This window comes from Neolamprologus multifasciatus, chromosome 6, assembly GCF_963576455.1.
Source record: "Neolamprologus multifasciatus chromosome 6, fNeoMul1.2, whole genome shotgun sequence".
Taxonomy (NCBI): domain Eukaryota; kingdom Metazoa; phylum Chordata; class Actinopteri; order Cichliformes; family Cichlidae; genus Neolamprologus; species Neolamprologus multifasciatus.
This window is the reverse complement of record NC_140444.1, coordinates 12,944,889-12,954,500: the sequence shown is the minus strand read 5'-3', so window position 1 is coordinate 12,954,500 and position 9,612 is coordinate 12,944,889. Positions and strand designations below refer to the sequence as shown.

The window sequence follows — 9,612 nt, the reverse complement described above, 5'->3', positions numbered from 1 at the left end:
GAGATATACTTTGGTAATATAGTATGTGGCCCATCGTTACGCGCAATTTAGTCACTGTACAACAACTGCAATAATTTGGTCTGCATTGCTGGCAAGAAGTTGGACTTGTTTCTGGTGGGTGTTGAGTCCAGAGGGGTATCCTTTGTCACTGGTTCTGTTCATAATTTTTATGGACAGAATTTCTAGGCTTCTCTGCTAGAAATTGTGGTCCTGTTGGCATTACAGGACCATAACTAGTGGTTTGTAGCCCAATGTGCAGTGGAAAGAATGCGAATTAGCACCTTCAAGTCTGGCCTGGGAAGATCTTGTTCTCCTGGATAAGCTGGAAGAGGTGGCTGGAGGGAGATCTGGGATTCTCTGCTTAGGCTGCTGCCCCCGGCCATAGATAAGTGGAAGAAAATAGATTAATTGTAATTTTTTTAATTATCTGCCGTGTAAATCTCACCACCAGATGTAAGCTATAACATTATCACAATACTTTATTAATCCATAAGGAAATTATGTCAATGGACCACCATGCCAAAAACCAAGCTTGAACCAGGGACCTTCAGATCTTCAGTCTGACGCTCTCCCAACTGAGCTATTTTGGCAACTGTTGTAATTCAAAGAGCAACTTGTCAGATTGATACTGTCATTCCAGTTATCTCAATAAAATATAAATGCAGATGGTATTCTTGCGTGGACCAACAAATATTTTCAACTCACTCTCCATCAGTTGTTGGTCTGCTCGCACTCAGGCTGATTTAAGTTGCTAACTAAAAACAACCTTCAGAATTTGTGGAAGAAGGAGAATTTTAGCTGTTTCTTTATAAGTGCTCTTCTGGTATTTTTACTGCATTTAAAGTATTTTGTTTTGTGATTAGATTGCGATTGTGTGATTATTTTAATTTATAGAAAGATGGGAATTTCATCAAAGCATCAGAGTATTTTCTGAATTCCTCTCCGCTGCCTTACGCAAATTACACATTTCATATTCTTGGTGATTACATTTAACCTCCTATAGTCAGTTAATGTACCCACTCACTCCAAATATCACATCCCTCACCTAGTTCTTTCCTCTGGGGAGAACTTGAGTTGAGGTAGTAGCTGTACACAGCTCAAAAATAAAATAAAAATAAAGAAACACTTATAGCATCAAGTCAGTAAAACCTCTGTGATGTTGATCTGGTCGGTGAAGTAGCAGAGGGGGTTGTTAATCAGATTCAGCTGCTTTGGTGCTCTTGAAATTAACAACAGGTGCAGTACAGGGGAAACAATGAGACCCCCAAAACAGAAACTGGTTTTACAGGTGGAGACCACTGTAAAACCAGTTTCTGACTGTATTGTCACTAGTTTTGCATTTGACTTGGAATACCTGAACCCTACAGAGGTTTTGCAGTCTAACACCTCCAGAATGACACATCAATACATCAATACAAAGTTTGCTGTGTTTCCCAGCACAGTCTCATGACGGAGATTCCAGGAGACAAGCAGTTACTCTAGGAGAGTTGGAAAGGGACGTAGAAGCGCCGTAACCAGCAGGAGCAGTATCTGCCTCTTTTGTACAGAGAGGAAGGGGATGAGCACTCTCAGAGCCCTACAGAATGTCCTCCATCAGGTCACTAGTGCGAAAGTCTCTGACCAGACAATCAGAAACAAATTTCACGAGGGTTGCCTGAAGGCCCTACATCTTGTGGTGGGCCTTATGCTCACTGCTTGGGACCATGGAGCCCAACCAGTATTTGCCATAGAATATAAAATTTGGCGGGTCCACTGCTGCGCTTTGCTTTTCAGAGATGAGAACAGGTTAACCCTGAGCACATGTTACAGACATGAAAGGGTCTGGAGAAGCCGTGGTGAAAACTATATTGCTTGTAACATTCTTCTACACGATCAAATTCCAGCAGTTCTCTCCTTTCCGTGTCTGTCATAATGAGATCCTCTATCCACAGCTTCTCTTCGGACACTTCACGCATGAAGGTGAGTAAAGCGCACAATAATAATTGAACAACAGACGAGTAATAGTTTTGAGCTAAGCTTGCAATACCGCATGCGGTGCAACAGCCTGTAGGTGTGTGATTTGGTATGAGGCTCAGGTGTGTGATCAGCAGGGTGGAGACCTCAGGCACACTCTGCCACTGGAACACAAAATCCCACACATCCACAGAAAGGCTCTCACACCAGTAGAAGAGGGACAAAGTATAGGGCACAATTTTTATTTGAAGAACTAGGGTCTCAAGTTTGCAATGTACTTTCTATGGCTTTATTTACATTTGGCGAATGGTTTACAAATGTGGCAGACACTTTGATGCAGACTACACTACCATAGAAACCTGCTAGCAACTAAAGCAATCACATGGAGGTTTTCAGTACATAATCATATATAGTACCTCTTTGTGGCTAATTATACACCAGCAAACACTTACCAGCCATTGCCGAATACACACTAGAACTGTTTATAAATACTTTATAATCATGATTTGCTGATTTGTAATGTAAGATGAAAAAAGTGCCATCTGCAACAGAAATGTTGTGCCTGGTTGTTCTGTTGATGTGGCCCAGAAACAATGCAGTGTTAGAGAAGGGCCTGGTTTCTCTGAACAAAAATGATCAAAGTTTAGAAAGTCAGGAAAATATGCTGAGGATACAGATGAAGAAAACAAAAGAGGCTGACACAGAGACAAAAGTACAGATGCTATTAAAGGTTTAGAAAGGCAGACGGAATGAAACACCCCAGAAATGAGAATTTAATGAAGACATTTGGCACTTGTCATTTTTATCCATCTGCATCTCACTGTACCATTTCTATTTATCTCTTTTATTCCTTTAACAAAGCTTACACAAAAATATTACAACACAAAAGGATGCATTCACTTAAAATACACTCGGCACTGTTAAATTATTCACAAACACAATGCAAAGTGGAAATAATTACTCCAGCAATCACTGACAGACTGACGCTGTACAAACAGCAATAAACCTGTTAGTGCTTCTACCTTGTAAACAGACACAGTACACATGCATACAAAGCACACATATGCATGTGCATTTCTGGATGTGCATTAGTCTACAGACAGAGCAAGCCATTTTACACAAGCTTGCACAAATTTGCAAGACACAGAGAAATAAACATGTGAGATGTAGGAGAGAGCAGGGGGACATTTTCAGTTTAATAGCTATTAAGGTAAATTAGTTCAAAGTTTATTTCTTTAAATTATTGTCAAAAGTGAGATAATGAAACTACATCACCCACACACAGAAGTATACACTATGTACGGAAGGACAATTTTCATTCATCAGCCTCAGTGTTTGGTAAGGGAATAAGAGCCTGTTTAAATGAAAACCACCCCACAGAGAAGCAGTGGCAGAGCAATTTTTCACACACAGGTGTACATAAGCACAGGCACCGCACACACTGTATATCTATGTACATGCTCAATGAAAACATGCACTGCAAATAAATGATCAAAAAGGTGTTCAATTACTAACAAAGGTAACACAAATGTGCATAAAATGTCTCCTGAAAAGAAAGAAAGAAAGAAAGAACATTGCTCTACAAAACTTTGATCATTAAATTAGAGCCTGCAGGCAAAAATTATTTTGTTTTCCTTTATAGAAAAAAGTTCCTGTTACCTGGAGGACTTGTTGACATGTTGATAATGATTAATAGCTAAATTTTCAGGTATTCTGCATTCGGGATCATCTATACCTTATCATGGCTTACTGGGTCTCAGAACAAGCCCATTGTGAATGTTATTAGCTGCTGTGAGATAATGCTTTTGATTTCTTTTTCTCAATCTTTAATGAATGCCAAGTTATTTTTGGGTCTCAAAAAGATAAATTAAAATCAAGTGGAGCAGCATGTGATAATAGGCACTCGGTGTATTGAGTGTGTTATTGACGGTGTGAAAACAAAGCCCAAGGCTCATTATTTCCCTTTCAGTGACTAGTAATGTTACATTAATAAATCTGTTTGCTTTACTTACGGCTGCTCTGCCAAAGAATGTTTCATTGTCCGCTGTGCAAATCGTACTGGTACATGGAACTGATCATATTTACTGTATGTGCTTCCAAATGGCTGTGAGTGCTGTCACAGTGCGGTTCAATTATATTCTGCATGTCTTGGGGTGTATGTGTGTTTGTGAGAAAGGGAGCATTGTCTGTCCTGACATGTCATGGCCAGAGGAGGTATTAACCAACTGGTAGTTACATCTCCATCAATTTCAGTCTTTTCTTTGTGCAAAAACAATTCTAATTATTTTGGAGACGGAGAATTACTAGGTAAGTAGGCTAGATGTTTATAGTTCATAGAATTCAGTGTTGTAAAATAGGACCCACAAACTATTTGCTGAACAAGAGTCACTGATATTTCTAAATTGGCATATTCAAAGTGAGGTTTTGCTAGTGTAACGATCACTGGACAAGATAAAATCAGGTTTTACTGCTAGCTTTAGCGAGAGTTTCTGTTGCAAACTAAACATTTTAAACTATCAATTTAGAGCAGGGGTGTCCAACTCTAGGCCTCGAGGGCCAGTGTCCTGCAGATTTTAGATGTGTCCTGATCCAGCACTGCTGATTTAGGTGTTCCTGTGCCTCACTTGTGTTCCTTCTTGTCATCCTTGTCTCCAAGTTCGTGTGTTTCCTGTTTTACTTTCGAAAGTCTCGCATCCTGTGTTCAGTGTTTTGAGTTTTGCTTCCCCGTTGTCTCATCTTGTCTGATTAGTCTCAGCTGTGTTCCCTGCCTGTCTGTCATTTCCTCATTTCGTTGTGGGTATGTATATATAATGTGTGTTTCCCTCTGTTCTTTGTTGGATCGTCTGCGTTACCTCTGTTTGTCATCCCGGTGTTTTCATTCAGCAGTTCCTCCTCAGTGTTTCATGTCTCAGGCTCCTCGTTCCCGATTGTCAGGTTTTGCTATGTTTTCTATGTTGCACTTGTTCCTTTGTTTAGCTAAACTCCAGTTTAGGTTTTCTTTCATGTTTTCAGTTCCCTGTTTGCATTTTACTTTGTAGTGTTTTGTCCAGCCAATAATAAAGGCTCGTCTTTTGTTAAACAGTCACCTCCACTACATTTTGCCTGCGCTTAGGTCCGCTCTCTGTCATTTCTATACGTTCTGCCTTGGAAAATGGTGACAATTTCAGTTTTGATGACTATAATAAAATACAGAACCTGTATGCCACGCTAAACTGTGCAATGCAATGGTTGGAAATGCTTCTCCTTAGCAACCATCTGATTGCAGTTTGTATAAGAAGCAACCAGTTTTCCAGGTTTGGGTCAGTCATTGCCAAAACTGCTTCCTTGAATAAATCTTCCCCTTTACAGTTTTTCTCCATTGGTTTGGCTCGTTTCTTGAAACAGAAATTACATTCTCAAAATAACATGGACAAACCTCCAAACCTCTTGGCAAATGTTCACAACAGAATGGCATTTCTCATTCATTTTATCAAATGGCAAATGCCTTAGTACATGTCTCAATTGTCTCAGTGCATCTTTGCAAATGATTAAGTACAAGTAGCCTACAGTTATACAGTTAGCCCACATGTAGCACATTTTCCAAATGAATAGATCTTGTAGATCTAAACTGATTAGTTGATTCTCAGTCTAATGATCATTCTCTCCAAAACATGTCAGCATGATTTCATTGTATAAGTACTCGCATGCACAACCGTCTGTTCAATTGTCAAAATTGGTCAAGAACATAATACCATGAATACCAAATATGAATTTCTTTGAATATTTGATAAATTGATGACAGTCATTGACAGTTAGGTGAAACTAGGTGTCACACACAGGTGTGTTCCATGATTGTGTGCTGCCAAGCACAGATGTATAGAGCTTGACCAGAGCCAGTCCGATCTCTGAACATGGATAGACAAGGCCAAGCAAACGGACAAGGGGAAGTTCTTCCTCAAGGAAGAAGAAGAAGAAGAAGAGGAGGAGGAGGAGGAGGACTGAGAATGCGTGGTGGAGGAATAGGGGGAAGAGGAGCGCAAAGACACTGTGCTGTCCCGAATGAAATTTGGGCCACAATTATAGACCATGTCATAAACCATGGCCTCACAATGGCAGAGGCAGGTCGTCGAGTTCAGCCTAATGTGCCTCGCTCTACAGTCTCCTCCATTATCCAAACCTTTCGCAGGGAAAACAGGTATGTACTCTATGTAATCTATGATGGAATTATATGTTGTATAGGACAGGGCACTGTGTGTGAGGCAAAAAATGTATAACTTATTGTAGAGATTTTGTGTGCATCTGCCTACAGTAGTAGGTCTATACTAGCAGGTGGAGAGGACTAGTGGAATGTTTTGATACTAAATATGACAAAAAATATATTGTACAAATTACAGTAAACTATGGAATTACATAATTTATACAGTTTAGAGTAGTATTCCAGTCACTGTGCAGCATGAGAATGAGTACAGCGACCACTGAATAAGTCCTTGTTTTTTGATTTTGTGTTCATACAATTTACTACTGTAATGTACATTTTCTTTCTACATATGTATGAAACTTTCTTTGCGTGTGAATAAAAAATGGTTATCATTTCCTTGGTAGTGTGAGTGCAATCTGTGATGTCAAACCTTGGAGGCTACTCTTTTCTGTTGTATATTGTTGGTCCTCTGCCATAGTGACAAAACATCTAAACATTTTGTATGGCAGTACTCACACAATGCCAAAGGGACGATGCATTTTGGGGGCACTGACTATTCAGATTAGAAAGAAATGTAGTTTTGACACATGAGTGAACTGTTTTAGGGGAGATATGAGCTTTTGCAGGTGGACCATGTTGTTGTGATCAACCATCCAGGTTTATTTTGACAAAAGCACCAAGAATGATGAGAATGTCCGATCTGTGTCGAGAAATGAGCCAAAGCTATTGAGAAGGATCTTTGCCATTTTGGAGACACTGACTGTTTAAATGAGAAAGGGATTTAGATTGAAGCCTGAGTGAACAGTTTTGGAAGAGATATGAGCTTTTGCAGGTGAGCTATAGTGTTGTGCTAAACTCTAAGAGTGTTTTGCCAAATGATCTTAAAGTTTTGAGAATGTAATTTCTGTTTAAAGAAATGAGCCAAACCAATGGAGAAAAACTGTAATAGTGCCATGTGTGGCTTGCAGTTGCAGAGACATAAGTTGTTGGGGTTTTTTTTTATAAAAAGCCAACACAAGTATAGTTAGTTGAGCAGCATTTGTATGTCTAATTGTTTAGTGCAGGTGAAAGAGGAAAAAGTTGAAATATCTTGCTATGTTGCTGAGGGGTTTTCTGTTCTTGTTTGTTTGTTTTTTCCATATGCTGTATCTTATCTGAAGAAGCTCTCCAGCAGTTCTAGTTTTTCTGTAATAGCCTGAAATTTTCTTTAAATAACATTGCCCTTATCAGAGGCCATTCAGGCTGTGCGCTCTTTACCCAAACTCTGTCAACAAGCATTAACATATTCAAGAGCAGCTCGAAATTGACCACATCCCCACAAGAGGACAGTGTCTTGGCCTTTAATTCTTCAACAACAAAAAATAATAATAAGAAGAATTTGACAATTTCTTTTAGAAATTTAAATATTACTACTTTACTTTTCATTTCTTGACACCCATAATGTAGGTCAGCGATGCCATGTTGCATATTTGTGTCTATTTGCATAACTCTTTGGGCACACTGAGAGAAGGATTATGGGAATTCAGCCAATGCAGTGGCTATGGAGGCATATTTGTGTCTTCTAAAGAGCCAACAGCAATTCACCAGATGTGACTATACATACATCGATGCTGATTGGCTGAATAATTGGACGTTTTTTGTTTTTATTTTGCCCACAGGGAACCATACATAGCAACAACATGTATATGTGGTCTGCAAAGCTCTGCGTAACACCTGTGGACTACAAATGCAGGACAACGAAACTAAGTATTGCCTGGAGATTTCACATACACGGACGCACACACACACACACGCACACACACACACACACACACACCATGCTCGATAATATCCATTTTTTGGTGTGCTTTTCTTTAAATTCCATTTAAAGAGCACTTAGATTGCACATGCTATGTAGTTCTCTACAGGGACATTTAAATGCCAGATCAATTGTTAATGTAATTAATTACAACAACAAGCATTACAGCTTTAATTAGTGTGTTTGTTTAAACAAACATGCTGTTTTGTTGTTTGGGTGCTTTCATAAAGCCTTTCCATTTAATATTAATCTCTTGTGTAAATAATGTGACCTCCAAAACATTAAAACACATTTGGAATTTGAACATCCCAAAGGTGCTCTACTGGATTGCAATCTAGTGACTGTGGGGCCATTTAAGTGCAGTAAACTCAGTTTCATCGTCAAGAAACCAGTCTGAGATATCAGCTTTGTGACATGACACATTATCCTGCTAAAAGCAGGCAACTTGGGTACGCTGTGGTCACAAAGGGTTGGACATGGTCAGCATGCTTTCATGCTGTTTACACCAAACCCTACATCCCATCCCAAAATCTGAACTTTCTAGCACAGGGGTAGGCAATCTCAGTCCACGAGGGCCGGTGTCCCTGCAGGTTTAAGATCTCACCGTGGGTCAACACACCTGAATCACATGATTAGTTCGTTACCAGGCCTCTGGAGAACTTCAGGACATGTTGAGGAGCTAATTTAGCCATTTAAATCAGCTGTGTTGGTTCGAGGACAGATCTAAAACCTGCAGGGACACCGGCCCTCGTGGACTGAGATTGCCCACCCCTGTTCTAGCAGATATCAAGACTCCAGACAACAGGCAACAGTAATCGAGTCTTCTCTTATCCAACTTTGGCTGATTGGATATTTGTGTTAATGAGCAGCTGAAAAAGTATACCTAATGAAGTGACTGCTGAGCGTATGTTTGACAGGGTGTACACTGGTTGTCAATGGTTTGTGGCAGTTTTTACACCTTGGCTCATTTGATGAGAGACATGATTAATAGTGGATCAATGACCCTCTTGAGGGAAAACACCCACTAGGGTTTAAACCTAGGAATCTCCACCATCGGTTTCAGAGCTGAAAAGGCCTCTCAGATGAGAGGTGAAACATCGTCATGAAACTTAAAGAAGTCTATTAGCTTTCTTTCCAAGCTCCTTAGACAGATGTCTAATTAACCAAATGGAGAGCTGACACTGCAGTTAAAAAGTTTGAGTTCCACTGATTTTCCTGCTGCTGAAAAAAATTGGTAAAATATCTTAGTGACTGGCTCCCAAAGATGGGATGACTATGTTGTATGTTTTGGTCATACAACATGGATCTTGTAAGCCTTTTATCTGCAAAAGCCAGAAGCAGACTTACATTTCATTTGATCTAATTCACTACGTGAACATTCATTTTTCTTTCTTTGGAGTTTTGAACCTTTCTCCTATCAGTGAGTGACACAAACGTAAAGTAGATTTTTTTTCCATGTAATGTAAAAATTGTTAATTAAATCTGCATGTTTAAATAACAAACATAAATGCTTGACTTTACTTTAATATCGACATCAGACTGCTTTTTGTGATTTAAAATTCAAAAAAACAATAATCAGACGTAGTGGCCACATACACCTTAAGAAGATGGGAATTACAGGGAAGGTTGTATGGAATTGGCCTTGATAAGACTCTGACGCCTGATATCTGGGTTTGTGTTGCCA

General features: G+C 39.5%; 1 non-coding gene across 1 annotated transcript; it reads right to left on the bottom strand.

The window, feature by feature from the left end:
- Window positions 1–517: 517 nt before the first annotated feature.
- trnaf-gaa (transfer RNA phenylalanine (anticodon GAA)) lies at window positions 518–590 on the bottom strand. The gene has a single exon. It is a non-coding gene; the product is annotated as a tRNA-Phe (tRNA).
- Between the last annotated feature and the right edge of the window lie 9,022 nt (window positions 591–9,612).